The 25,592-nt window shown below is 38.8% G+C and overlaps 1 long non-coding RNA gene across 2 annotated transcripts in view; it reads right to left on the bottom strand.

Moving 5' to 3' along the window:
- Positions 1-25,592, bottom strand: part of LOC309661089 — a 155,293-nt gene that overhangs the window by 115,200 nt on the left and 14,501 nt on the right. The window contains exon 1 of one of the 2 annotated variants that reach the window (XR_014263852.1): positions 12,538-17,335. The exons of the other annotated variant lie outside the window; for it this stretch is intronic. This is a non-coding gene — a long non-coding RNA (uncharacterized lncRNA). Of the gene's footprint in view, positions 1-12,537; positions 17,336-25,592 lie in introns of those variants that run through there. 2 annotated transcript variants of the gene reach the window in all.

The raw sequence follows: 25,592 nt of genomic DNA, 5'->3' as shown, positions 1-25,592 counted from the left end.
ATTCTATCAAACATTTAGAGAAGAGCTAACACCTATCCTTCTCAAACTCTTCCAAAATATTGCAGAGGGAGGAACACTCCCAAACTCATTCTACGAGGCCACCATCACCCTGATACCAAAACCAGACAAAGATGTCACAAAGAAAGAAAACTACAGGCCAATATCACTGATGAACATAGATGCAAAAATCCTCAACAAAATACTAGCAACCAGAATCCAACAGCACATTAAAAGGATCATACACCATGATCAAGTGGGGTTTATCCCAGGAATGCAAGGATTCTTCAATATATGCAAATCAATCAACGTGATACACCATATTAACAAATTGAAGGAGAAAAACCATATGATCATCTCAATAGATGCAGAGAAAGCTTTTGACAAAATTCAACACCCATTTATGATAAAAGCCCTGCAGAAAGTAGGCATAGAGGGAACTTTCCTCAACATAATAAAGGCCATATATGACAAACCCACAGCCAACATTGTCCTCAATGGTGAAAAACTGAAACCATTTCCACTAAGATCAGGAACAAGACAAGGTTGCCCAGTCTCACCACTATTATTCAACATAGTTTTGGAAGTGTTAGCCACAACAATCAGAGAAGAAAAAGAAATAAAAGGAATCCAAATCGGAAAAGAAGAAGTAAAGCTGTCACTGTTTGCAGATGACATGATACTATACATAGAGAATCCTAAAGATGCTACCAGAAAACTACTAGAGCTAATCAATGAATTTGGTAAAGTAGCAGGATACAAAATTGATGCACAGAAATGTTTTGCATTTCTATACACTAATGACGAAAAATCTGAAAGTGAAATTAAGAAAACCCTCACGTTTACCATTGCAACAAAAAGAATAAAGTATCTAGGAATAAACCTACCTAAGGAGACAAAAGACCTGTATGTAGAAAATTATGACACTGATGAAAGAAATTAAAGATGCTACAAATAGATGGAGAGATATACCATGTTCTTGGATTGGAAGAATCAACATTGTGAAAATGACTCTACTACCCAAAGCAATCTACAGATTCAATGCAATCCCTATCAAACTACCACTGGCATTTTTCACAGAGCTAGAACAAAAAATTGCACAATTTGTATGGAAACACAAAAGACCCCGAATAGCCAAAGCAATCTTGAGAATGAAAAATGGAGCTGGGGGAATCAAGCTCCCTGACTTCAGACTATATTACAAAGCTACAGTAATCAAGACAGTTTGGTACTGGCACAAAAACAGAAATATAGATCAATGGAACAGGATAGAAAGCCCAGAGATAAACCCACGTACATATGGTCACCTTATCTTTGATAAAGGAGGCAAGCATATACAGTGGAGAAAAGACAGCCTCTTCAATAAGTGGTGCTGGGAAAATTGGACAGATACATGTAAAAGTATGAAATTAGAACACTCCCTGACACCATGCACAAAAATAAACTCAAAATGGATTAAAGACCTAAGTGTAAGGGCAGACACTATCAAACTCTTAGAGGAAAACATAGGCAGAACACTCTATGACATACATCACAGCAAGATTCTTTCTGACCCAGCTCCTAGAGAAATGGAAATAAGAACACAAATAAACAAATGGGACCTAGTGAAACTTAAAAGCTTTTGCAAAGCAAAGGAAACCATAAACAAGACAAAAAGACAACCATCAGAATGGGAGAAAATATTTGCAAATGAAGCAACTGACAAAGGATTAATCTCCGAGATTTACAAGCAGCCCATGCAGCTCAATAACAAAAAAACGAACAACCCAATCCAAAAATGGGCAGAAGACCTAAATAGACATTTCTCCAAAGAAGATATACAGATTGCCAACAGACACATGCAAGAATGCTCAACATCATTAATCATTAGAGAAATGCAAATCAAAACTACCATGAGATATCATCTCACACTGGTCAGAATGGCCATCATTAAAAAATCTAGAAACAATAAATGCTGGAGAGGGTGTGGAGGAAAGGGAACACTCTTGCACTGTTGGTGGGAATGTAAATTGATATAGCCACTATGGAGAACAGTATGGAGGTTCTTTAAAAAACTAAAAATAGAACTACCATATGACCCAGCAATCCCACTACTGGGCATATGCCCTGAGAAAACCATAGTTCAAAAAGAGTCATGTACCAAAATGTTCATTGCAGCTCTATTTACAATAGCCAGGACATGGAAGCAACCTAAGTGTCCATCATCGGATGAATGGATAAAGAAGATGTGGCACATATATACAATGGAATATTACTCAGCCATACAAAGAAATGAAATGGAGGTATTTGTAATGAGGTGGATGGAGTTAGAGTCTGTCATACAGAGTGAAGTAAGTCAGAAAGAGAAAAACAAATACAGTATGCTAACACATATATATAGAATCTAAGAAAAAAAAAAAAAAAGGCCATGAAGAACCTAGTGGCAAGACGGGAATAAAGACACAGCCCTACTAGAGAATGGACTTGAGGATATGGGGAGGGGGAGAGGTGAGATGTGACAGGGTGAGAGAGTGTCATGGACATATATACAGTACCAAATGTAAAATAGATAGCTAGTGGGAAGCAGCCGCGTAGCACAGGGAGATCAGCTCGGTGCTTTGTGACCACCTAGAGGAGTGGGATGGGGAGGGTGGGAGGGAGGGAGATGCAAGAGGGAAGAGATATGGGAACATATGTATATGTATAACTGATTCACTTTGTTATACAGCAGAAACTAACACACCATTGTAAAGCAATTATACTTCAATAAAGATGTTTAAAAAAAAAAAAGATGATGCTGTAAAAGTCTTATAATCCTGTGGTGAAGGGGGGCATCCTAAGTGATGGGCCATAACCAGCAACCAGCTCACAGGATTGTTATAACATATGCAAATAAAGCATAAGCACTTTAATTATTTATATACTTATATAAGTAATCATGTGTTTAGAAGCTTAATCTCTACCTTTCTGCAAGAATGTAATCTCCATGAGAGCAGGACTCAAGTTCAGTATCATAAGCATTATAGCCTACTTTTCAGTATAATACCTGGTACATAATAGGCTGTCAGTGAATATTGGTTCAACCATATCCTGGTGTCCTGCAATATTATCACATCCTCCTTCAAGAATGAAAAAATGAACAAAATCACTGACTTTTGTAAACTTAAGTATTAAATCGTGTTAAGCACGAGATCCCATTCTGGGCCCCGGTAATACCTGAAACATAACAGGCACCGGGACTAATTTAATGGTTTGTTTTCTCCACTTGACTATAAATACCATGAGATCAGGGATCATCTTTTGCTTGCAACACTGAGCATGGCTCCCAGAATATAGTAAGTGCTTTCTACCTCTCCTGCCAACTCAGTCAAATTTGGTGGACCTCTGAAAGATTCAGGGCAAGTGGAGTTTGTAAGAAATAACACCAAAGTAAGAATCACAAGCCCTGGTTTAAATTTCAACTCTGGCACCATCAGCATAGGCATGTATTTAGACCTTCTGCACTTCATTTTTCCTCATCAGCCTAGAATATAATCTCTAAATTTCCCTTCTCTCTTTGGCTTCCTGAAATGCCCCTACTCATCAGAATTTGTTTAGGTATCCAGTCAGAGAGACAGATAGAGAGAAAAAGAGGTTACATATGTGCGTTATGTATGTACTTTGCTTCATATTGCAAACTTCCTCTATGTTTCAGAAAAATGATGGACTTCATCAGAAATGTATGTCATATTAAATGTTATATTATAAAGATTGCTCAGCCTAGATGCTACCCTCTCTGACCTTCTCATTTAAAGGAGGCCTCCTAGTTTGTTCACTGCTCTGCAACAAGACCTAGAACAGTGTCTGGCCAGTAACTACACTCAATTAATACATGGTGAATGAGAGGAAAAAAGAAAAACATGGAAGAGAGAAGGAGAGAAAAAGAGAGAAATGTTTTTGATTCAGGTCAGAAACCCAGCAGAGAAGCAAACGAAGTATATAAGGGGAACTCAAATTATATACAGGTAGTATTGTTTGGGTTAAAAAAAAAAAAAAAAAAGAAAGCCTCTGATACACCATTGACTTGCTTTGCTGACAGTTAATTTTTAAGAAGGCTGAGGCTGTGATAAAAAGTATGAAGGAAACCATTCGTAGATATCATTTAAAGCCAAATTTATTAAGTGATCGTTAAATTGCACAATTGTACCCAGTGAATTCTTACTTCAAGTCCAAAGGAAAAAAATAAATAGTACCCCAAGCCTAGGAGAACTAAAAACTCTCTCATTGCTTGATAGAAAATCATTCATCCCATTCATACCATTTCTTAAGTGTGTCCTGTGGGCTAGATTGTATTTAGCTCTAATCTTAGGAAGTAATTATTACTGCCCTCAATTTACAGGTAAAAAACTGAGGCTCAAAGAGGCCAAATGACTTGTCTGAGGTCATTCAGCTAAGGGCGGGATGAGATTAAAATCCAAAGCTACTAAATTTAAAGTCTAGACATCTTCCTTCATGAAATATGTAGAAGTATTCTGTCTCTAAGGAATATAGAGTTTACTCTCAAACTTATAAACCACCTCATGAGATAGAAAAAGCCTACAAACCTTATCAAGGTCTTAGACGTAGTATTATTGAAAAGTTGCTTTCAGAATGAAATGCTTTCATTTTAATCCTGTTTTCCAACAGACTTGCATTACAACATTTGAAAGCACATTTCCATAGAAAAACGAGGCCTCGAGCATAGTAGAAACATCCTTACTCAAACAGAACTCTTTAAAAAATCATGTTCCAGATCAAGTTAATGTATAATAATAAAATATTCATGTAAACTAAGTCACCCAATTCAAACAAAACACACAAATCATGTCTTACAATGGCTCAATGGTCTAAAAAAGAAAACAAAGGACAGAAGCTCACTGCCTTAACAGTTACTGTTTTATGAAATCCCTTTACTGAAATTCCACATGTAGCTCTCAGTAGCTGATAGAGCTTGGTTTCAAAACACATAGAGAAGCTTCTGGCTTCTAGGAATAAACAAGTTGAGCTGGACTGCAGTGGAAGGGAGACAGAAGAAATCCAGAGACGAATTTCAAAACAACTTGAAAGAGGACTAATGAGGAAGTTGATTTCTAGAAATACACAGCCAAGAGCATCTGAAATGTAACTGCTAGGCCTCAGGCAACAGGCCAAGTTTGCTTTTTACCTTATAAATTTATAAAACTGTTGCATTTTAATGCCCAGAGGCAAGCGAAAGTCTCCACTCCTTATTTTTGATGCAGAATACATGTCTGGAAAGGTCAGCAACTCACGCAGTGTATCACAGCCAGTTAGAAAGAGAGTCTTTTGAGCCGTTCCACGAAGGTATCTTTTGATAATTAAAAACTATTAAAACTATTAAAAAAGATTTCAACTCGCCTAAGCACATTGGGCAACATTAACAAATTAGCAAACCACTATAGATTTTTTAAAATAATTACCTTTCAAATTGTTAAAATAAAATGTCATTCAATAAAAACAACTTTTTGCAAACGTGTGAACTCTTTGGAGACAGGATGTTTGGTGAATCTCTCGATCAACAGGTTGAACAGAAAGCTAAGCGGTCGAGCTTGTATTAGCAAGGTTAAACAGTGGGATTTAGAACAATCAGGGTTATACGCAGATCGGATGAAAGAGGCTGTGGAGAATTCAGAACAGCTAGGATGTTATTAGCAAAACATTTCTCTAATAGAAGTGTGCCAGTTGACACAGGGTACACAGGGATCAATTTGGAGTGGAAATGAGAAAGGATCAAAGTGCCACGGAAAATAGGAGCGAATAAGGAGGGACTGAGGGATGGATCCGTTCAGCATGACATGTTTCCCCGCCTGGCAGCTCTGCCGGACCAGCAGAACACGGTTCTGTCAACAGACTTGTCCAGCAAGGGTTCAAGAAATAAAACACTTCTACAGCTCTGCCAAGCTACATTTTTTAAAAAAAATTTTAAAACCACTCTGACAATACTCTTGGGAACGCGAGGCTCCAAGAGTCAAGAAAGCACAGAGCTGAGGTTTCTGCTGCATACCTCCTTGTCTTCGCTGTTTCCTGTACAGACCGGGCACAGAGATACAGCTGAGAGATCACAGAGTAAACCAATATGCTTTACACGATGTTCCTTGCATTTTGAAAGGTTTTTTTCTAAATGCCGTTGGAAGCATTTTTTATTATTATTTTAATCGTTTGCAATTTCATGTTGGACTTTAACATAAGGCCGTTTTCCACGTTTGTTGCCAGCAACAGAACTTGGTCAGCTGCCACTCCGAACTAGTTCCACACTATCTCTCCCCACTATCTGTAATGTGACCCACTTTTGGTGAGAGAAAAGAGTTCCTGATCCTTAATTACTGCAGCTTGAGGGAAGCTCTTTGCCAGACATGGGAAGTTTCTGACCCTCACGGAGCCGCACAATGTGCAGGTCAAGTGTCTGGTCCTCAGAGCGAGTAGCAGAGCGCTGGACACAGGGGAAGGTCTCTCGGAAGGTCAAATTAAAAGAAGGCCAGCACTGCATCTGCTGATTAGCGCACCAAACTGGGACTCCACGCGGCCCAGACGGGGCTTCCTGTGCCCCTGGGGGGTAATTAGGGAGGTGGCAGTCAACACAATGGGACTGCACTGGGGCCCAGCAGCACCACTCACTCGCCTCGTGAATGTGAGGGAGTGAATCTCACTGAGCCTGAATTATAGCATCTAGATGTGGGGAGAAACATTACTACGTTAATTAGTAAACATTAACCATGTTTGATAGGAAAGTGTCTGTACAAAAGTCCTTTGTGAACTATACTATGACTTATGGAGATTAGTTATTAATGTTACCAAGCAAAATCATTTCCTTTCTGAGTACACACACACACACACACACACACACACACACACACACAAGATACAGAGGGAATAATTTCAGTTAATTCATTATTTCAATATATTTTGCTTTCCTTAACTTACATAACTTAAAACTATTCTTTATATGAGTGTGATATATTCTATCAGCCTGGTAAGATGCAAAATGAACGTCTCTGACGAAGTGAATCGAGGTAGGTCCTCACCGGGGCTAGTAGGTAGGGCTCATGGCTCTCCTGCCGTACTCCATGGGCTGGTGACGGAACTGGAAACTGAAGGTAAGTAGAGGAGCAATCTGGGGAGTCCAAGTCATCTCCTTAAAGCTGTAAAATCCATTTTAAAAGGGAAATTTTACATAAAAGGACAAACACCTTATGATTCCACTTATATGACGTACCCAGAAGAGTCAAATTCATAGGGATAGAAAGTAAAATAATGGTTACCAGGGGCTGGGCAGATGGGGAATTATTGTTTAATGGGTACACAGTTTCAGTTTGGAGTGATGAGAAAGTTCTGGAGATGAATGGTGGTAATGATTGCACAACAATGGGAATGTACTAATTAATACCACTGAACCGTACGTTTAAAATGGTTAAAATGGTAACTTTTATGTTACATATATTTTACCAAAAGAAAAAGGAAAACTTATTTCAAAAGTTTGGGCCACTTCATATTGAATAATTGATTTGATTGAGATTTTTGAGGAATTGTTAAATGCACAGAACCAAAAGACGTATATCATGTTCTATCACAAGTCAGTAAGGAAAGGAAAACAGTTATTAAGAGATCTTCCGTGTTCACTTCTGGATTGGCATGAAGCCAAAGCAAATTTTAAAAAAGAAAGCAGGAGAGGCACACTGATTGAATTGTCCATATTTTACTAAAACATGACATTGCTACATCTAAGTACACTCTGTCCCCTGAAAAAGAATGGGGACAACTTTATCAGCTATAATTGAGTTCCAAATACTATAAAATTCAAAGAAAAAAAGTCATGAATAGGATGAATAAAACAATATGGGACCCAGAGCAAAAGGAATACTTATATTTCACGGCTTACAACCAAGATAAATATATACACAAGAAACACCAGACTGAATGCATTGCAAATAAGTTTGATATTCACAGTAAAAAGGAAAGCAAAAGGAATTTTTAGGTAGATATAAGGACAGTAAATATGAAGGAAATTTCAAAACCATATGAAAGTGATTAACTTTGTATCATCTTTACTAGCAATCAGAAGACAGATAAAAACAGAAGACATCCTTTCTACTTTCAAAGAGCTATAGCAATTGAACTGAGTTAATACCATCTATTTCAAAACAGGATACTTGTGAAATCACAGGTTTGATGTTCTAACTAGAAGGGAAAAAAAGACAAAATTCATTTTAATTAAGTCAATTGCTTGAAAAGAAGTCACTCATTTACTGTGTCCATAAAAGCAAGATCATTCCCAATTTGATAGTCATCACAGTAGATTTTGTGAAATACTGGAAATTTCCAATGCCTTCGCTAATAAATGAAAGTGTCAGATCATTTCCTCTTGCAAAACAGAGACTCTGGCATAGTTTTGATGTAAGCAGTATGTTTATTTTAATGTCCATTACTGCCTTGAAGTATTTTCTTTGTAATAGACAATACCTTCTCCAAATACCTCCATTTTTTTTATCTGCAAACTGGACGACAAGTTACAAGTGGTTTCATCTGAGCTAGCAAGCTCCTAAGGCCTCTTGCCAAATTCAAAAGAGTGTGGCAAAACAGAAGAAAGAAATTGCATCTTTGAGCCCTTGGGGGCCTTAGAGAGACTTGGAGGACCAAGAATAACTAAGATGCACCATGTCCACCAGACACACAGCCTCCTGGGGAGAAGGTGGATTTCCTCCAATTCTTCACAACATACACGACTCTGCCATCTAATTTTCATTTCACTTGTTTCTTTTTACTGTTGCTTTACAAACATGGCAGCTTGGTCTCAGAGGAGCAAAATTTCATTTCTTTCCTAATCTTTTTCCCCCTGTTCACACCTTTTTCTGCTTTGTTTTGAAAATAGTTATGCCAATTCTAGTGATTTGGTTGTTTTCTTGTTTGTTGCCTTACACTGGGAATTGGATTTATTGATCCAGTGACTACCCAAAAGCCCGAGAAAAAACCGGAAAGTTTTATTGCTTTTCCATTTTCTTCTAATATAACTAGAGATTGCTTTATCTTTCATTAAGAATTTAAAATTCAAAAATTGTTTAATAAATCCATTTGTTTATTATCTTACCAGTATAACATTAAGTCTGAAATAATTTCTGTGAATTTGATCATTTTAGTTTTCACAATTGCTAATTATTTCACTTGGTCAAAACTAGATGTACGTTGTTATGTCCTGTCTAAGATACACACACCCTCATCCACACAAGCACACACACGTCCCTGTGCACACACACTACATACCCTTCTTGGCTTGAGTCCTCATCACGCTCTCAGGAAATTCTAGCAAGACTTTCCCATAAATAAAACTCCGATAATTTATGCCTATCAAAAGACAATGTGTTGATGTAAATACACATCTACAAAGTGTTATGAACTCACTTATGGGGCATTCCTCATCATAAACAACCATATTCTGTTTTAGCATTTGTTGCTGAAATATACAATAGTAGCAGACACAACACAAAAAGCCTAAAGGAATGAGAACATTTGGCCTGTGTAAAGAGTAAACAGCTTTTTCAAGTATATTATTTTTCAAAGAAATAGTCTGGAATATGAGAAATGAACGGAAAGAAGCATGGTATTAATGCATTTTCTTTTTCAAAATCCTGAAAACCAGCCATATGTTCTACATTATGAATATGCAGATGGTCTCAATGCAGTTATTTTTTCTCTAATTAAAGCCATCAGGGTAAAATAATGCAGTCGTTTAGGAAGCTGATTCAGCTTGGTCTCTTTCTTCCTTTCTCCAGAAGAGCACCAAAGCCTTTACATGTTTATATAATTTGGGAATCCTCGCTGGTAAATGAAAAAGAGAGCCGAGCGAAGCAGCAGGAAGGGTAGCTTTATTCTTTTGTGCTTTGTGGTAGATTGTGCCCTTTATGAAGAAAATGCATTTCACAGATGGATTTCTCTTAGATATTTTTGTTTAGACCCTACCTTTGGCATTTTGTAAGCAATAACTTCACTGAATTCTGCACCCTTGCTGTGTCTGCCCTTGATCCAACAATGATGTTGAAATCAAGCGTATCAAGTTCACCTGTCAGCCTGCCTGCTTGTCCCCTTAACGACAGCTCTAAGCTGAGCATGTCAGCTGGGCCTGGCTGAACTGCTCAAGGCAGAGGTTTGACATTCTATTATAAGGTGCCTTCCACTCCTCTTTGATGAAGACGGGGGTGGATGATGGATGACAAGTATATGAACTATTACTATACTGGTTCTTCATTTGTGAACAACTCTGACAAAATAATTCTGTCCCAGGCTTTCTCTCTCTCCCCTATACCTCTGGCCCTTTAGCAACCATAGACCTATCTGGCTTTCAAAGGTGTTGTTAAGAAGGCAGCACTAGAGGTGGAGAAATGAGCCTTGTGAAGGTAAGCTTAAGTTTCAATTCATATAGTTACCTTGCTTGACGTCATCATTATGATGAAACCCTTTTTCCTTAATACATACATATGTTGCTTTTTTAAAAAAGCTATAGGGAAAGGGATGTATGGTGAGGATGCCACTCTTATAAGTGCTATCACAGAACCTAAGTTTTTTCATGCCACCACACCTATAGAGCTGAACTCCTTATTGCTACCGCTTTGGTTGCCAGAGCAATCTGGGGGGCGTGGAACAGCTCCGCGAGACGGGGCAAGGAAAAACGAGCACCCACTCATCTGCAGGGTGGACAGCTTTACAGGGAACTTGGAATCCTTCAGTGTAAAAGTTTTTCATTTAAAATGAAATAATAATCTTTACCTTAACTGAGTAAAGAATTTTCTTAAAAAACTGTACTAGATGTAAACTTCATGTTTATCAAATTTTCCCCAAGCACTGGCACAAATACAACTCCAAACTTGAGAAAAGACAAAGGGAGAAGTCTGACATCTGATGCTTACTTAAAATAAAACGTTTCCCTCCAGGAAGCGCTCAGAGGGAAAGCCCGTATTCTGCACTGTGAGGTATTCCCTCCCCTTTTCTAACATGTGTGCACTGGAACATTTCACCACCCGTCTGAACCAGAATTATGTATCACATAAAGTTCTCGGGGCAAAATGGAGCTACAAGTATTGTAAGGTCAACTCGGAAAGGTCACGTTAGCTGAGTCTTCCGAGGGTTCATGTGACAATCAGAAGGTCTGCCTAAACTGGTCCTGGCGGGGCTACTGCAAACACTGCTGGGAGGACAGAGACTTGAGATATTTCGTCCTTCTCTCCTAGTCTCTTAGTGTTCATGAAAGCTACTAAGCTCTCTCTCCACATACACCTTTCTGGATGTCATTTGTGACTCTGGAACTAGGACTCTACAGGCCACAGTGGTGCTTTGCCAGCTGGCTGCTTGTTAAACGCTGCCCATAGGAGACAAGGGGAAGATGGGAAGGCTGGGAAAGGGAGAGGGGATTGGCTCCTTTTTGTCTGCTTCCTGAATCTCTTGTCTCCTGCTCCTCTTGGACTTTGGCTTTATTAGCATCACTGAGCAATACTTCATCAAACCATCAATAGCAATCCCTTCCAGTAGTAGGAAGTCTGAAGTTCTAACGTTCACAGAAGCAGCCTCATGGTGCCACCTCAGAGATTCTAGAACCGGTCTTGGCATGCTCCTTCCAAGATTCCAGCGCCAGGCAGCCAGCACTCACTCTCAGAGGGCTATGCCCCAGACTCACAGGGTCCCTTCTCTGGACTCAGAGACACCAGCACCACATGGCATCCATACCTCAAAGATTTTCTGTGTAATAATCTCAACCTCTTCCCTTTGTTCCTCCATGCCTAAAGGTGGTAGCCTCTTCCTGCAGGTGGGACGAACTACATAATTTGCAGTTCCAGTGAAAAGTGAAAACATTATATCCCTGTTCAAAAATTACTAAGAATTTCAAGATGGCAACAGCAGAGCATTAAACCAAGCATGGGGCCCTTCCAAATGCAAGACCTTGTGGAAATGCAGGGGTCACACACACATGAAGCCACCCCTATGGACAGGGACCACCTCTCTGTGATACATTAATGTTCATTTGGGGCATTTTTAGTTCATTAATACCAAATTAGCAATTCTTCACTAAGCTTTCTCTGTTAAAATGAGCAGTTTAGTTTTTTGTCTTGAAACTGGATCCTAGCTAAGATCCTATTCTTCTGCCCTTCGTGGTGAAAGAGTGGTGAGAGTATGTCTCCGGAGTGACAGTAAGGCCTCTTTCTCTGCACTCTCTCCTAACAGGAAAGACATTCAGAATTCAAGTTCCAACCCTCATCTTGGGGTTCTCGGGAACAATGTTCAGAAGTCCATAGTTCAAACCATCCTGACACATTTCATTCATGTCTGCTTCCTAGCAATATATCCACCAATGTTCTGAACATTCAGAGTCCCTGAAACATGGCAGTACATACAGGCACAAGTAACCTATCTACATATGGCATTTACTCCCTCAATCATTAAATTAAATAGAAAAAAAAATAATACATGGAAACTACTTAGAAGTTTAAATTCCTCAAAGTCCTTGGCAAGTTGAAAATCAAATCATGCAGTAGTAAGCATTACCTTCAATAATCATTTCCCAATCTGATAAAACATTGCATCCGTCTCTCTTACCTCTTCTAGGAGCAGAGAGAGAAATTCCTTTGGGCAGCAGAGACTAACAGAAGGGCTATCAACTATTAACTTGAGCTCCCTCAAGGAGAGAGCCCTTTAGTCGAGCATTCTCAACTGAAGACTCTGCAAAATGGAGCATCCTCAAGTCCTAGTTATTAAAAATAAAACGTACTTTACTCAGTAATTGGAGAGAACAGCATTAAACACTCATGCCACAGCTATGGCAGGATTGAGTGCAGTTACCCTACACTAGCGCAAAGCTTTGTCGATAGCCTAGGTATGTGATAGCACCCCCCGGCTACCATTATTGAACACTTATTATGTGTCAGATCCTGGACTAGATATTTTAACACAGATTTTCTTATTTAACCTCATAACAGCTCCAAAATTGGTATGGTTATACCTACATTACTTAGGAAGGAACCCAGGCTCAGATTGGTAAAGAAACATTCATGGTCACGCTTAAGAGTAATTCCAGGTAATACAACAAAGATTTTCCTTGATTTCTTCTAGAAACAAAACCAAATTTCTCCAGGTGTTTTCATATCATTTCCAGAAGCACTGTTACCAAATTATTCTCTGGGAACAACTGTTTATGTTTTGAGATGAAATTAACTTAGTAGATCACTAAGATCCATTCTTCAAGGTGGTATCATGCCCAAGTAAGTAGCTAAGTAGAGACCATCTAGTGCTAAACGCTATTAGGTCAGCTGCTATCCTTCCAATCGCTTCTTGGGTCTTACACAGAAGACAGCACTCGAGACTTCCAAGAACTAATTTAATCATTTAGAGCCAGGTTTACCTCTAAATAACATCACACGTCAGATAAAATCTAGAAAATTCAGTCCATTATGCAGATATTTTCACACATCTGGCTATCTGATATTATGGAGACAGGATGTCTGAATGTTTATGTGAGGTCTTTGGTTTTTATTTAGGTATTTGGCATTAGCCTATACTTTCCCCTAGGACTACTTGCCAGGCTCCTTAGTCAAGCCATGATTTTATGGAGCAAATAAATAAATAAATAAATAAAATTACACATATACATTCCATTTCCTCTTCCTCTTCTCTTGCCTTGACAGCTCCTATGAATGAAGGATCCATCATTTTGTTTCTGCAAATATTAATATTAAAAATAAAAGTAAACGTATAGATTTGGACCTATATCTATGAATAAGCATGGAAAACATTAACTGGAAAGTTCTGGTGGGTGCTGAATTATCTGGTTAAGGGCAGTAGACAGTCCATTCAGGAAGGCATAGAGCAGCTTCACCTCTGCAGATTCCTAAATCTGCAAATCTATTTAAAACCCAAAGTGGAAAAACTACGTGTCCAATCAAGCATGGTGAGCACATCTTGGAGCCTTTCTCTACTAAACACATATACTTTAGAAATATAAAAAGGGTAAGGGAAAAAAAAACCCTGCAGAGTTTAAAAACTCAGGAAAATGTCCATGAAGTTTAGTCTTATTATGCAGACGGATGGCAAGCAAAGGGATCATTAAAACCCTCTCAGGGCATGCAGGAGACTTGTTGTTTCCCAAAGAGCTGTAAATAATATCAATCAGATGCAACTCAATATTGGGCTGAGTCAGCAAACACTTCCCCCCATCATTCCGCCATTAATTGTATACATTTGCACTTCTTTAACATCAGCAAACCTCTCAGTCGAGAATGGCTTTTTGAGATATGCAGCTCTGCTCATACCTTAATAATACACCAAAAGTTACCTATGGTAAAGCCCATACTATAGTATCTGAACATTTCCTTAATGCGGTGACTGCATTTCTAATCACTTCTCCACATATTCTACTCCCGGTTATGAGCAGGGCCATTAACCCTTTTACAATGCTCTTGATACAAGAACTTTCTCATCTGCATTAACACCTACCCTAGAGAAGTGTATAGGCAGAGTTCTTTGAGGTGCATATGCTTATATTTACTCAAGTTCATCTCAACCATATAACTAATGCTCGAGAACATCCCAAAGAGCATGTCAGGGGGAGGGAGGTGGAAGGGCGAAATCAAAAAGAGGGTTCTAGAATAGTAACAACTAACACTTATATAATATAACTAGTGCCAGGTGCTGTTCTAAGCACTTAAAATTTTACCTCATTTAGTCTTTACAGCAACCCTAGGAGGTAAGTACTATTATTATCCCAATTTTACAGTCAAGGAAACAGAGAGTTAAAGTAACTTGCCCTCGTTCACACAATTGAGAAGTAGTGAAATTGTGATTCAAACCTAGGTAGCCTAACTCCAAAGTTCATGGTCTCAATTGTAATGTCATTTGGTTTTTTGTTACAACCGAACATATTTTGAAAGATGATTCCAGAAGGCCCAACAATGTGAGTGACTATCCTTCTACTAACGTCTATAATCAAGCAAGAACCAAAACGACGGCTTTTTAAACCTGCTCCTGACTATCTGATAGAGATAGAAAGACAGATGAATAGATGATAGAATTTACAATGTATAGAGTTAGATACATATAATAAATTAACTGTCAATACCTTCAGAATTCCTAGAAAAACAAAGTCAGAAAAACAGTAAATTTTGAGAAAATTTTTAAAATAAAAAAGGAGAAAATTTTTTCTAAGAAAGAAATTATAGATCAACTGGAGGTGCAATGCTCCAAAAATATATATATTTTTTAAAAACTGGAAGGAATTCAATAGAGAACTGCAGAAACAGGCTGACCAACTCAAGTCCTACATACTCAAAACCTCAGGTAACATATTTTATAGGTTCCCAGTTCCTTGAATATTGAATATCCCTATATTTACCTGTAAATATAAAATTCCAAAAATCTCATTTTTTATAACAATCCCATAATTGGGTTGTCTCTACTCTCCATTTTGTAACTCCATTGTCACTTGTAATCAAAACAAGACAAAAAGACCATTTCTATATACTTTGTGCAATTCTATTTGACTAAGAGCTTGGGGACCTCTAGGATGGGCAGGGATTTTGCCTGATGTTATGAATATGACATGTTTCCAGAGCCCTCTTAGCTCACAACTGAGAAGGCAGGAGATACATATGCACTAAATCACTCTAATAAGAGGCAATCTCTGATAAGTGCTAGTCTGGAGAACTAGAAGAAGGGATGTGAGAGCTGAGAAGGGCATCTGAAAAGCTTTGGGGAAGGGTTGAGATTTGAGATGTTAAGATATCAGTGACAAGAGACACGGGAGGAGGGCATCTGAAAAAGACAAGTCAGCCCCAGACAAGACACATGGGGTCCAGGGAGAGGGAAGAGGCCAGCACAGGATGCTGAGAAGTTGGCGTGTCAGATGGGCAAATTGTGGAGTCGTCGATAGGGCCGAATAGACAACCTAGGAACAGACTGGAAGAACTCAAGTTCTTAGCTAAGTAAGCTGGACTTTCCCCCAAAACCAGAAGAAAAGGCCAAGTTATAAAAGCATGTGGTTCCTTCTGGCCATTCAACTCCTTCTCAAAAGTGAGAAAGATCTAAACAAAAGCAATAGCAATAAGCATACAGTCCTTTCTTCACTGATGCCATGTAATTTGGGGGTGGGGAAAACTGATTCCTACTATGTGATTCAAGGGACCTGGTGTCAGTAGAACCAAGTTCTAGCTGCAATTTACTTATTTACAACGTGACCTGGGGCTAATCACCCCAGGGCTCCTGTGGGCCAGGAAGCTAGTTTTGGAGAATGATCCAGCTGACCCTCTCCAGTTCTCTGGACGTGCTTCAGGGGAGGTTAAGAAGGAAGAGCCCTCACCCCACCATCGCACAGGAAAGCTTTACTCTATATATTGGGCTTCTGCATAAACTTTCAGTGGAAGAAAATGTCCTACAGTTTAAAAACATCTAACTGTATCACCTGTAACGTTTCTTTAGCTTTTATGTGCTATCAATCCTTGGTATCTCTCTGTCTGTATCATTTAAATAGTGTTTTTCTCATTCATATCCAAACATGCCCCATAAAATGGGTCCACGTGCTTTCATGAATGTATTTGATAAGGCCTGACATGGGTTCCAGTTTTGTTCCTTTGTCGCATGGGCTTTATGATATATTTTCTTATATTTGTTTATGGGCATAATGCAGAGCACAACTAGTGGTATAAAATAATGAAAACCAAGTAGAACTCTATGGAAACTGAGCTTCTGGCTTAGTCATTGACCCAGCAGTTCTCCATATCCTGGGAAATGTAGAAGAATATCCAGCCCACTGGGGGCCACATTTTTGCCAAATCCTCTGTTTTGCTCCATTTAGCCCTCCACGTCCTGAGGAGCAGGGTTCATAGCAAGTTGCCTCGTCAGTAAAATGACCAGCATGCAGTGAGTGAGCCGTAAACATTAACTGACAAGGATGAATAATTCTGGTGGACTTCCTGAGCATTTTAGTGACTTGGGCAAGGTCTAAAGGGGGAAGAGTTGGGTTCTCCAATTAGAGCATAGATGGATTCGAGTCGAGCAGCATAGGTGGAGATCCCCTTTCCCAGAAGCTGAGACCACCCTCCTGGGCCCATTTTTCTTTACAAGTGCTCTATACCTTTGTACATCCCCTCTTCTCAGTGCAAAATCCGCCTAGGCCAGGTCCACTTGCTTAGGGCTGTTCTCTGCTAGCTTTCAGACAAGAAATACGGCCAATTTATCTGTGTTCATGTTTTAAGGTGTTAGTTGTAGCATATCCGGGAGGGAATTAACCTGGCTGAGACAGCATCATGGGAGAGCTTCCACCAACTGGTTCTGTCCACCTTGGAGTCATCAGAATCTTAACGTGTTAGTTGTAGCATATCCGGGAGGGAATTAACCTGGCTGAGACAGCATCATGGGAGAGCTTCCACCAACTGGTTCTGTCCACCTTGGAGTCATCAGAATCTTAACTGTAACAGCCAGCAGGGCACTAATAAAATCTGGGGATTCTCTTTACCTTGGACTTAGTGAGTAACTAAATCAAAATGGATTAGTCTAAAAAGATTGAACCGAAACTAGAATTAGATATATATTTATCTTATTATACAGTTATCTTATTAAACAGTTAATTTAGGCATAAATGCATTCAAAAAATTACAAAGGATGTATGGTGGGGATTTTGATGTAAATTTCTAGTTACTCCTCACCACAATTTGGTGAAAATTCTTTGGTAGATATAGCTGAGAGAATGGTTTCTGTTCTGATTTGGTTTAAATTTATCTTCACCTTGTATTGTCACATCCTGTTAATCCTCTGGCCAAGGCTGTCTGTTCCTGTTCTACACCACTCTGCTATGGAATGGGGTGCATTTGGATATCAGTATTACCAGACATAGTCTCTATATTTGCTCAAAGTTCAGATTTCATTTTATTTTTTTCATTTTTAAAAATTTTATTGACATATAGTTGATTTACAATGTTGTATTAATTTCTGCTGTACAGCAAAGTGACTCAGTTATACACATATAAATACATATTCTTTTTCATATTCTTTTCCATTATGGTTTATCAAAGTTCAGATTTTAATAGCAATATCTTAAGCAGTCTTCTTAAGCGGCTTTGTTGACTTCCAATATACAATCCTTGCTGTTACCTCCTTTTCCCAGGAGTGGTGTAAGTTTATTTACAGCTCGTGCACACACGTTTGCACATTTTATTTCCCAACTGCACACAGCTTGCTTCCTCTGTGATCTTCCTGATTAACATTACTGCCACCCTGAGGTGGTGGTGGGAATTACAGCCTACTTGTTTTGATAAAAATGGAAACTTTCAATGTGAAGGCATACTTTTGAAAACGTGGATTCTCCTCTGGACCAGAAATGTTGAAACCATAAAACTTCTATTATGATGTTATCAAAACTCACTGTCTAGAAGCTTCTGTTTAACATCGGTGACCCCTGAGCTCCTGACTCCATATACAATTGCCTCCTTAAGACTTCAGATGGATATTTAAAAGAAACTCAAAATCACAGTTCAAACAAAAATTCTTGAATTTCATCTCATTTATCAAGACTGATTCCTGCCTCAGTCCTTCCCCATCTCAGTAAAATGACACAAACTTTCAGTGACTAAAGTAAAAAATGTAGGAGTCATCCTGGTTTCCTTTCTTCCCATTTGCCACATCCAATCCAACAGTAAGAGTTGGAGGCTCCACCTCCAAAATATTTCCCACCCTACTCCCTTCTCTCCATATGCCCAGGCACCATCTTGGTTCCAGCAGCTTTCACCTCTGACCAGCACTGTGCTATGGCCTCCTGACGGTTTTCCCTACTCCTATACCTACAACAACTACAAATCATCCTTATTAAAATAGAGAGATGTTTATAAAACTCCCCGGGGGAAAATTCTTCCCATGGTACTTAGAATAAATTCAAACTCTTACTATTACATATAAAGAATGGCCTTGCCTCTTCTCTTTCTCTTTTTCAACTCTTTCCCAAGCTCCAGTCATAAGGATCAAGGTCTTCTCCATTTCCTGCCCATAGGACTTTTTTTTTTTTTTTTACTTACAAGTTTATTATAAAAGTATCTAACTCAGAATCAGCCAGATGGAAGAGAAGCATAGGGCAAGGTATGGGAAAAGGGGGCAGAGATTCCATGTCCTCTATAGGGGTCTCCATAGAACTTTTGCTGGCGGTGACTTCTCATTCTTTAAGTTTCAGACTTCTCAGCCATATTAACTAAAGTAGTCACACACCTCCCTTGCCCTAGTCAGTCTTCATTACATTACCCTAGCTGTTTGCTTTATTGCTTTTATCATTGTCTGATTTATAATATTCATTTGTTGGCCTGTTATCCACTTCTAGAATAAAAGCTCCATGAAGACAGAAACTGTTCTGATTCATGCATTGCTCTATCTCCTAGCACATAGCAGTAGGGAGTGTAGACCCTTAATAAATGTTTGATGACATTGGGTGGCTACTGGATTGGGAAAACAATGGTATCTCTCTCCTTAGGTTATTGCAAGGACTAATTAAAATAGATAAAGCACTAATCAGGTGTTTATTACTATTATGTTTATTATTTTATTATTATTATTATTACTGGAAAAACAACTGACCCATGTCATGTAAGCTCTACTGTCAAGTAATTATTATCAGAAAACATGAAGTTTAAGAGTAATCTTCTGAAAATCATGTTTTAACAAACAATGAATTTTAAAGAAGGGTATTTCTGAATTCATGGCAAATGGTGGGTGAGATAAATGTAATAAGAGAGTTTTGTGAGTCCCATCAAAATCTTCTTCAGAACTTGTTCCTCTTTATAATCATAGGTCTGAAACTAACTCTACAAGGTAGAGCACAATAAAAAAGTGGAATTCAAAGTCCAGAAATATGCAAAGTCCAGAAATATGCATTTATTAACTATGGAACCTTGGTCATTTAATCATACAGTCTCCATTCTTTCATCTGTCTGATAGTAATATCAGAATATCTAACTTAGGGAAATGCAAATCAAAACCACATTGAGATATCACCTCACACCTGTCAGAATGGCTGTCATCAAAATGTCTACAAATAACAAACGTTGGCGAGGATGTGGAGAAAAGGGAATCCTTGTATACTGTTGGTGAGAATGCAAATTGGTGCAGACACTGTGAAAAACAGTATGGAGTTTTCTCAGAAAACTAAAAATAGAACTACCATATGACCCAGTAGTTCCACTCCTGGGTATATATCCAAACAAAAGAAGAACATTGATTCGAGAAGATACCTGCACCACAATGTTCATAGCAGCATTATTTACAATTGCCAAGACATGGAAACAACCTAAGTGTCCATCAACAGATGAATGCATGAAGAAGCTGTGGTATATATATATACAATGGAATACTACTCAGCCATAATAAAGAATAAAATTTTGCCATTTGCAGCAACATGGATGGACTTGGAGGGCATTATGCTAAGGGAAAGAAGTCAGACGGAGAGAATGATAAGTACTGCATAATATTGCTTATATGTAGAATCTAAAAAATACAACAAACTAGTGAATATAACGTAAAAGAAGCAGACTCACAGATATAGAGAACAAACTAGTGGTAACCAGTGGGGAGTGGGGGAGGGACAATAAAGGGATGGGGAAGTGGAAGGTACAAACTATTGGGTGTAAGATAGGCTCAAGGATCTATTGTACAACACGGGGAATATAGCCAATATTTTGTAATAACTGTAAATGGAAAGTAACCTGTAAAAAATGTATACAAATAAAAGTTTTTAATTAAATAAATAAATGGGAAAAAAAGAGAATATCTAATTCAACCCACTTTCTACCACAAGAGCTAGATGAGATTCATAACAACCTGTATAAAAATACAGAGCTCCGTAAAGACTAGCAGGGAGTTGAGCTGGCAGTGGTGTCTCTTCATTTCCACTCAATTCATTGAGTTCCTCCTAGGCTAGGCTCTAGGAAAGTACTAGATGCTGAAGACACCAAGGGGCACTGAGAATAAAACAGAATCTTGCTCTCAAAGAGACCAGAGCATGGAGGAAAGATGACCCTGTAAACAAAGTGAGCAATATGATGACTCCAATGAGGGAGACGTGCAAGGGCTGAAGAGGTGGCTGGGACAGGGGCAATTGTACACTCCATCTGGAGCGGGTGGGAGGTTTGGTGGGGAGGGCTTCCTGATCTCCTCATCTGCTCTGACCCAGAGGTTGGTCTTGTGGTCAGGAGCACTTCCAGGAAATCAGGAGAGCTCTGAAACTAATCTAGAGTTTTGGCTCTGTTTGAGGTACACCTAAGCTGGCCTTGACACCCTCAAACCTCAAAGAAACTCAAACCCCATGTGTTATATTCCAACTTGTAAGTTGACCCTAAGTCTGCCTGTGCTTCTTGGAAGTCATCTAAATTGGAGATCTAGAGCCAGGATAAACCACTAGATTTTCTTGGAATGCCCATTATCCCTGCGATCACCTTTTATCTGCCTGCAGAAATTTATACCTCATTCAAGGCCCAGCCCAAGACTCCTCTCCCCCAAGAATACTTCTAGTGTCCTCACACCCTGCCCCTGATGCACTGTTTTAAAGTCACAAAATCCATCACATTTTTCTCATACTAATTATTTATATTGTCACATGTTTCTTACATTTGACAATATAAGCCACTATAATAGAAGTATGTTCTTTTTTAAAAAACTTTTATTCTGCTTCGTTGTTTTGCTTTGGTTTTTGGTTTTTGGTTTTTTTTGCATAGAGTAGGTGCTCTACTCATACTTATCCTGTACTCATATTTTGAAAAAGACCCTAAAAATGGAATGAATGCAGTGTTTAAAATGGAACAGGTCTATTATTTAGGAGAAAGAAGAAAGTGGGCAAAACACAGGTATGTCTCTATGGTACGATTAAATACCTGGGGGAGGATTTCTCGTGTGTCATGTCAAGTGGCCTGAGGGTCCTTGTGCTCCAGACTCTACATGGAAGGAGTAAATAGAGCTGCTGGAGCCAATAGGTTAGGCATAGGCACAAGAGGCATCAAGATGGCAAGACGTACGAGCAAATGACCGCATCCTTACTGGATAATGGATACCATAAAACTGCCTATTTGAGGGATGTATACAGGTGACCTTGAGCAGCCATTTGGGCATTGAAGACCCTGAATAGACTGAGATCAAGTTACATGACCTTCATGGAGTGGAATCTAGAGATAAAAATTAGCTGCTGTATAAAAATGGAAAGTTTTACATTTGTACACCTTAGCTTGTGAACTGACATTCACATCTACTATGCCTGTTTCACTACCAGTTTTTAGATGCCAGAATTGCTTTTCCATCATCTGAGTTGTTCCTGAACTCCCTTATTCCAATTTAAATTCCTGCACTTTTGTTAAGCTTCAGTATCACTGCAAAGATTTTTTTTTAAGGAAAATCAAATCACTACAAATTTTGCTCTTATTATTTTGAACCTATGTCCTGCTGTGAAGTGACCTCCATTTGATAAGCAGCAAAGAAGATTAAAAGGAAAGCAATTATGATCCTCCTCAGATGCAGAAACTGAGCTCGGGCCCCAGTGACTAGAAATCTGTATGTCCTGGTGCTGGCGGAGCTTTTAGCAGTTCTGCCTGGAGTCGCTCTTTGAAGTGTGTCCAAGTGGGACTTTGAATCGCAAACACTATCCACTCCATACTCTTCAACTACGAGACTGAGAAACATACTTTCATTTGATGGCATCTCATCCAAGTTGGTTTTTAGCTTTTAAATAAGAGAGATTACTCACCCTTCAAAGCTAGTTGTTTCTTGGCAAGGGGTGACACAATTCTTAGGGGAAGAGAAAGGATGAAAATTCAGAGTCTTTCTGGTTCCCTTCTGGGGTTCCCTTTTTAGGTTACTTTCACCAATTAGCTCCTAAAGTTCCTTGCTGACAGCAATTTATAGATGAAACTCCAAACCAAATGAGCCCCAGCTGTGGGGCAAAGGCTTCCATGGTAAAGCAGGGAACAGATTAGAATCTGGCTCAAAAAAATACACTAAGTGTGGGAATTTAGCTAAGGAACCCCAAGGAGATTTGGGCTCCAGAGAATAAGTTCTGAGTCACTCCAGCTGTTTCCCATCTCTATCCTTTCATTTATTTATTTATTTATTTATTTTAAATACCACATGCCCCAATCCTGGACACTGGCTTCACTTTCTGCATGCTACATTGAGTCACCTTGGCCTTGAAGACTGAGTGTGGGTTTAAGAGTTAAGGCTCATTCTAGGATCTGTTTCTATCACCCTCCCACCATCTGGAGGGGTACACTGTAATTCTGTCCTTATAAAAAGGAGATGGAGAATATTACAGGCAGAACCTGGAAGGAAAATTCAAGTAAAAAGAATGATAAACAATAATAAATGAAAAGTGCTTTCAGAGTGTGTCCTAGGCAAGCTTATGCATTGTTTTGGAAGAATAGATTTTTAATAGATAGAATGTTGTACTCTACATGTTTTTCAAAATGACTGGTTAATGCCATGATAGCCAGCTTTTTGGTTAACATAGGAGAATCACATTCTTCACATGAATTTGCCAGTACTTAATACTCATAGAAATAATACTGTGCTCAGGGTATCTGAGAGCAGACCAGAACAATTTCCCTAAATAGCAAAGGGACCAGAAGGTAACTGCAGTACCTGCAAAACGTTAGGAGAAGGGAGGGTTAGAAAAACAAAACAAATGCAATCCTTATATCCTGTCTGTATTAGTCCGCTTGGGCTGCCATAACACAATACCACAGACTGAGTGGCTTAAATAACAGAAATTTATTTTCTCACAGTTGTGAAGACTAGAAGTCCAAGATCAAGGTGTCTACAGGCTTGGTTTCTCCTGGGACCTCTCTCCTTGACTTGAAGAGGATCTCCTCCCCGTGCCCTCACTCAGGCTTTTGTCTGTATGCACAGTGCTGGTGTGTCTTTTTGTATCAGAATCTCCTCTTCCTATAAGGACACCAATCAGGTTGGGTTAGGGCCCACTCCAATGACCCAACTTTAACTTAATCACATCTTTAAATGTCTTATGTCCAAGTACAGTCACACTCCAAGGTGATGGGGGGTGATGGGGGAGAGGGAACACAACTCAGCCCATAATACGCTAATATTTAATCCTGCTGAATATTGTAGCAGAAATCTGCATGTTTGAGTCTTGAAAGAAATTGGGACACACAGGTAACAGTATTCATCTAACGAAAACCATAATTTTATTGATGTTATTAAATAAAGATATTTTCCCTCATATACCACAGAGTATCCTTTTGTTCACCACCTCTCTCCCCTCTCCCTCTCACAAAAATCTGTGGTATAAATCTGTGTTTCTTAGCCAGTAGGCTCTATCTCCTTCTGGGGAGAGCTCTCTGGTGTCTCTACTTATAAGGACACTAATCTTACCAGATCAGGGCCTCACCCTTATGACATCATTTAACTTTAATTACTTCCTTAGAGGCCACCTCTGCAAATATAGCCACATTGGGGGTTAGGGCTTCAACAGGTGAATTTGGAGAGGATACAAACAATCAGTTCATAATGGAGGCCTACTAAGCAGGAGAGAATTTTTTTCCTCAGAGGTGAAAGAAAAGATACAGAGGTGGATTAAACACAATATCTTGGCAAGTCTCAGAATTGCTGCACAACCTAGCACAGTTCCTGGGACACGGGAGGAGCTCCATGAATCTTATTGAGTGAAAGGATAAATGAATTACTCTATTACTTTTAGATTGGGGTCTCAAAGTAAACAGATGCTTCTAGGACAGTTTTATGGGTAATAGTATCTCTCAGGGAAGGATAATTAAACTGATTCTCTTTGAAATAGGTTACCTAAGAGTTCATCAAGGAAGTCATCTGTGATTATATGAGTGCAAAATATATGGAAGTATGTAATATGTACACTAGGCATTAATATGGAGTATTTGGAGCAGGAGCAAATGGACAGTGTGAATGGAGGAAGAGGGATAAGGAGAGAAGAGAGCCAAGCAAAACAGGAAAAGAAAGATGACACTAAGATCTGTATGATAAGCTTTCATATGTGCGTTTATAGAAAATAATATATTAAAATTTAAATGACAAGGACCTCTCATCCAGAAGGAGTATATAAATTGTTCCTTCCAAATATGTCACAAAATAAACAAAGGTAAAATGTCACTGTAATGGAGAAGATCAAATCTTCAAATAGGAGATAGTAAGCCTGACTGTAAGACAGAATTAACAAAAGATGGTTTGTGAGCTCATATACGGGGCTCCACAAAAGGCTACACAGGCTTATCTAACAAAAGTATTCCAAACAGGCCTCATTTTATCTTTTGGTCAAAATGCTAGACTGGAAAATCAACAGAATCCTATAGGCATAGTACATTTAAATTTCAGCAAAGCATCTGAAAAATTATTCAGTAACAGTTTTGTGGGTAAGATTAAGAAATAGCTGGCTTAAACCTATATATCCTGAGTATTAAATAGATCCTGTTGTTATGGAAATAAAGGTTTGTAATAGTTTGGTGTAGGTTTTCTCAAGGACTCTCTCCAGGACAACATTTTATCGATACTTAACAATCTTTTCTTTTTTTTAATTGTCATATTTCCAAAAATGAAAAGTTGTGAGC

This window comes from Balaenoptera physalus, assembly GCF_965194825.1.
Source record: "Balaenoptera physalus genome assembly, chromosome: 5".
Taxonomy (NCBI): Eukaryota; Metazoa; Chordata; class Mammalia; order Artiodactyla; family Balaenopteridae; genus Balaenoptera; species Balaenoptera physalus.
Note: the sequence above shows the minus strand (reverse complement) of the source record. Positions and strands in the feature narration are given on the sequence as shown.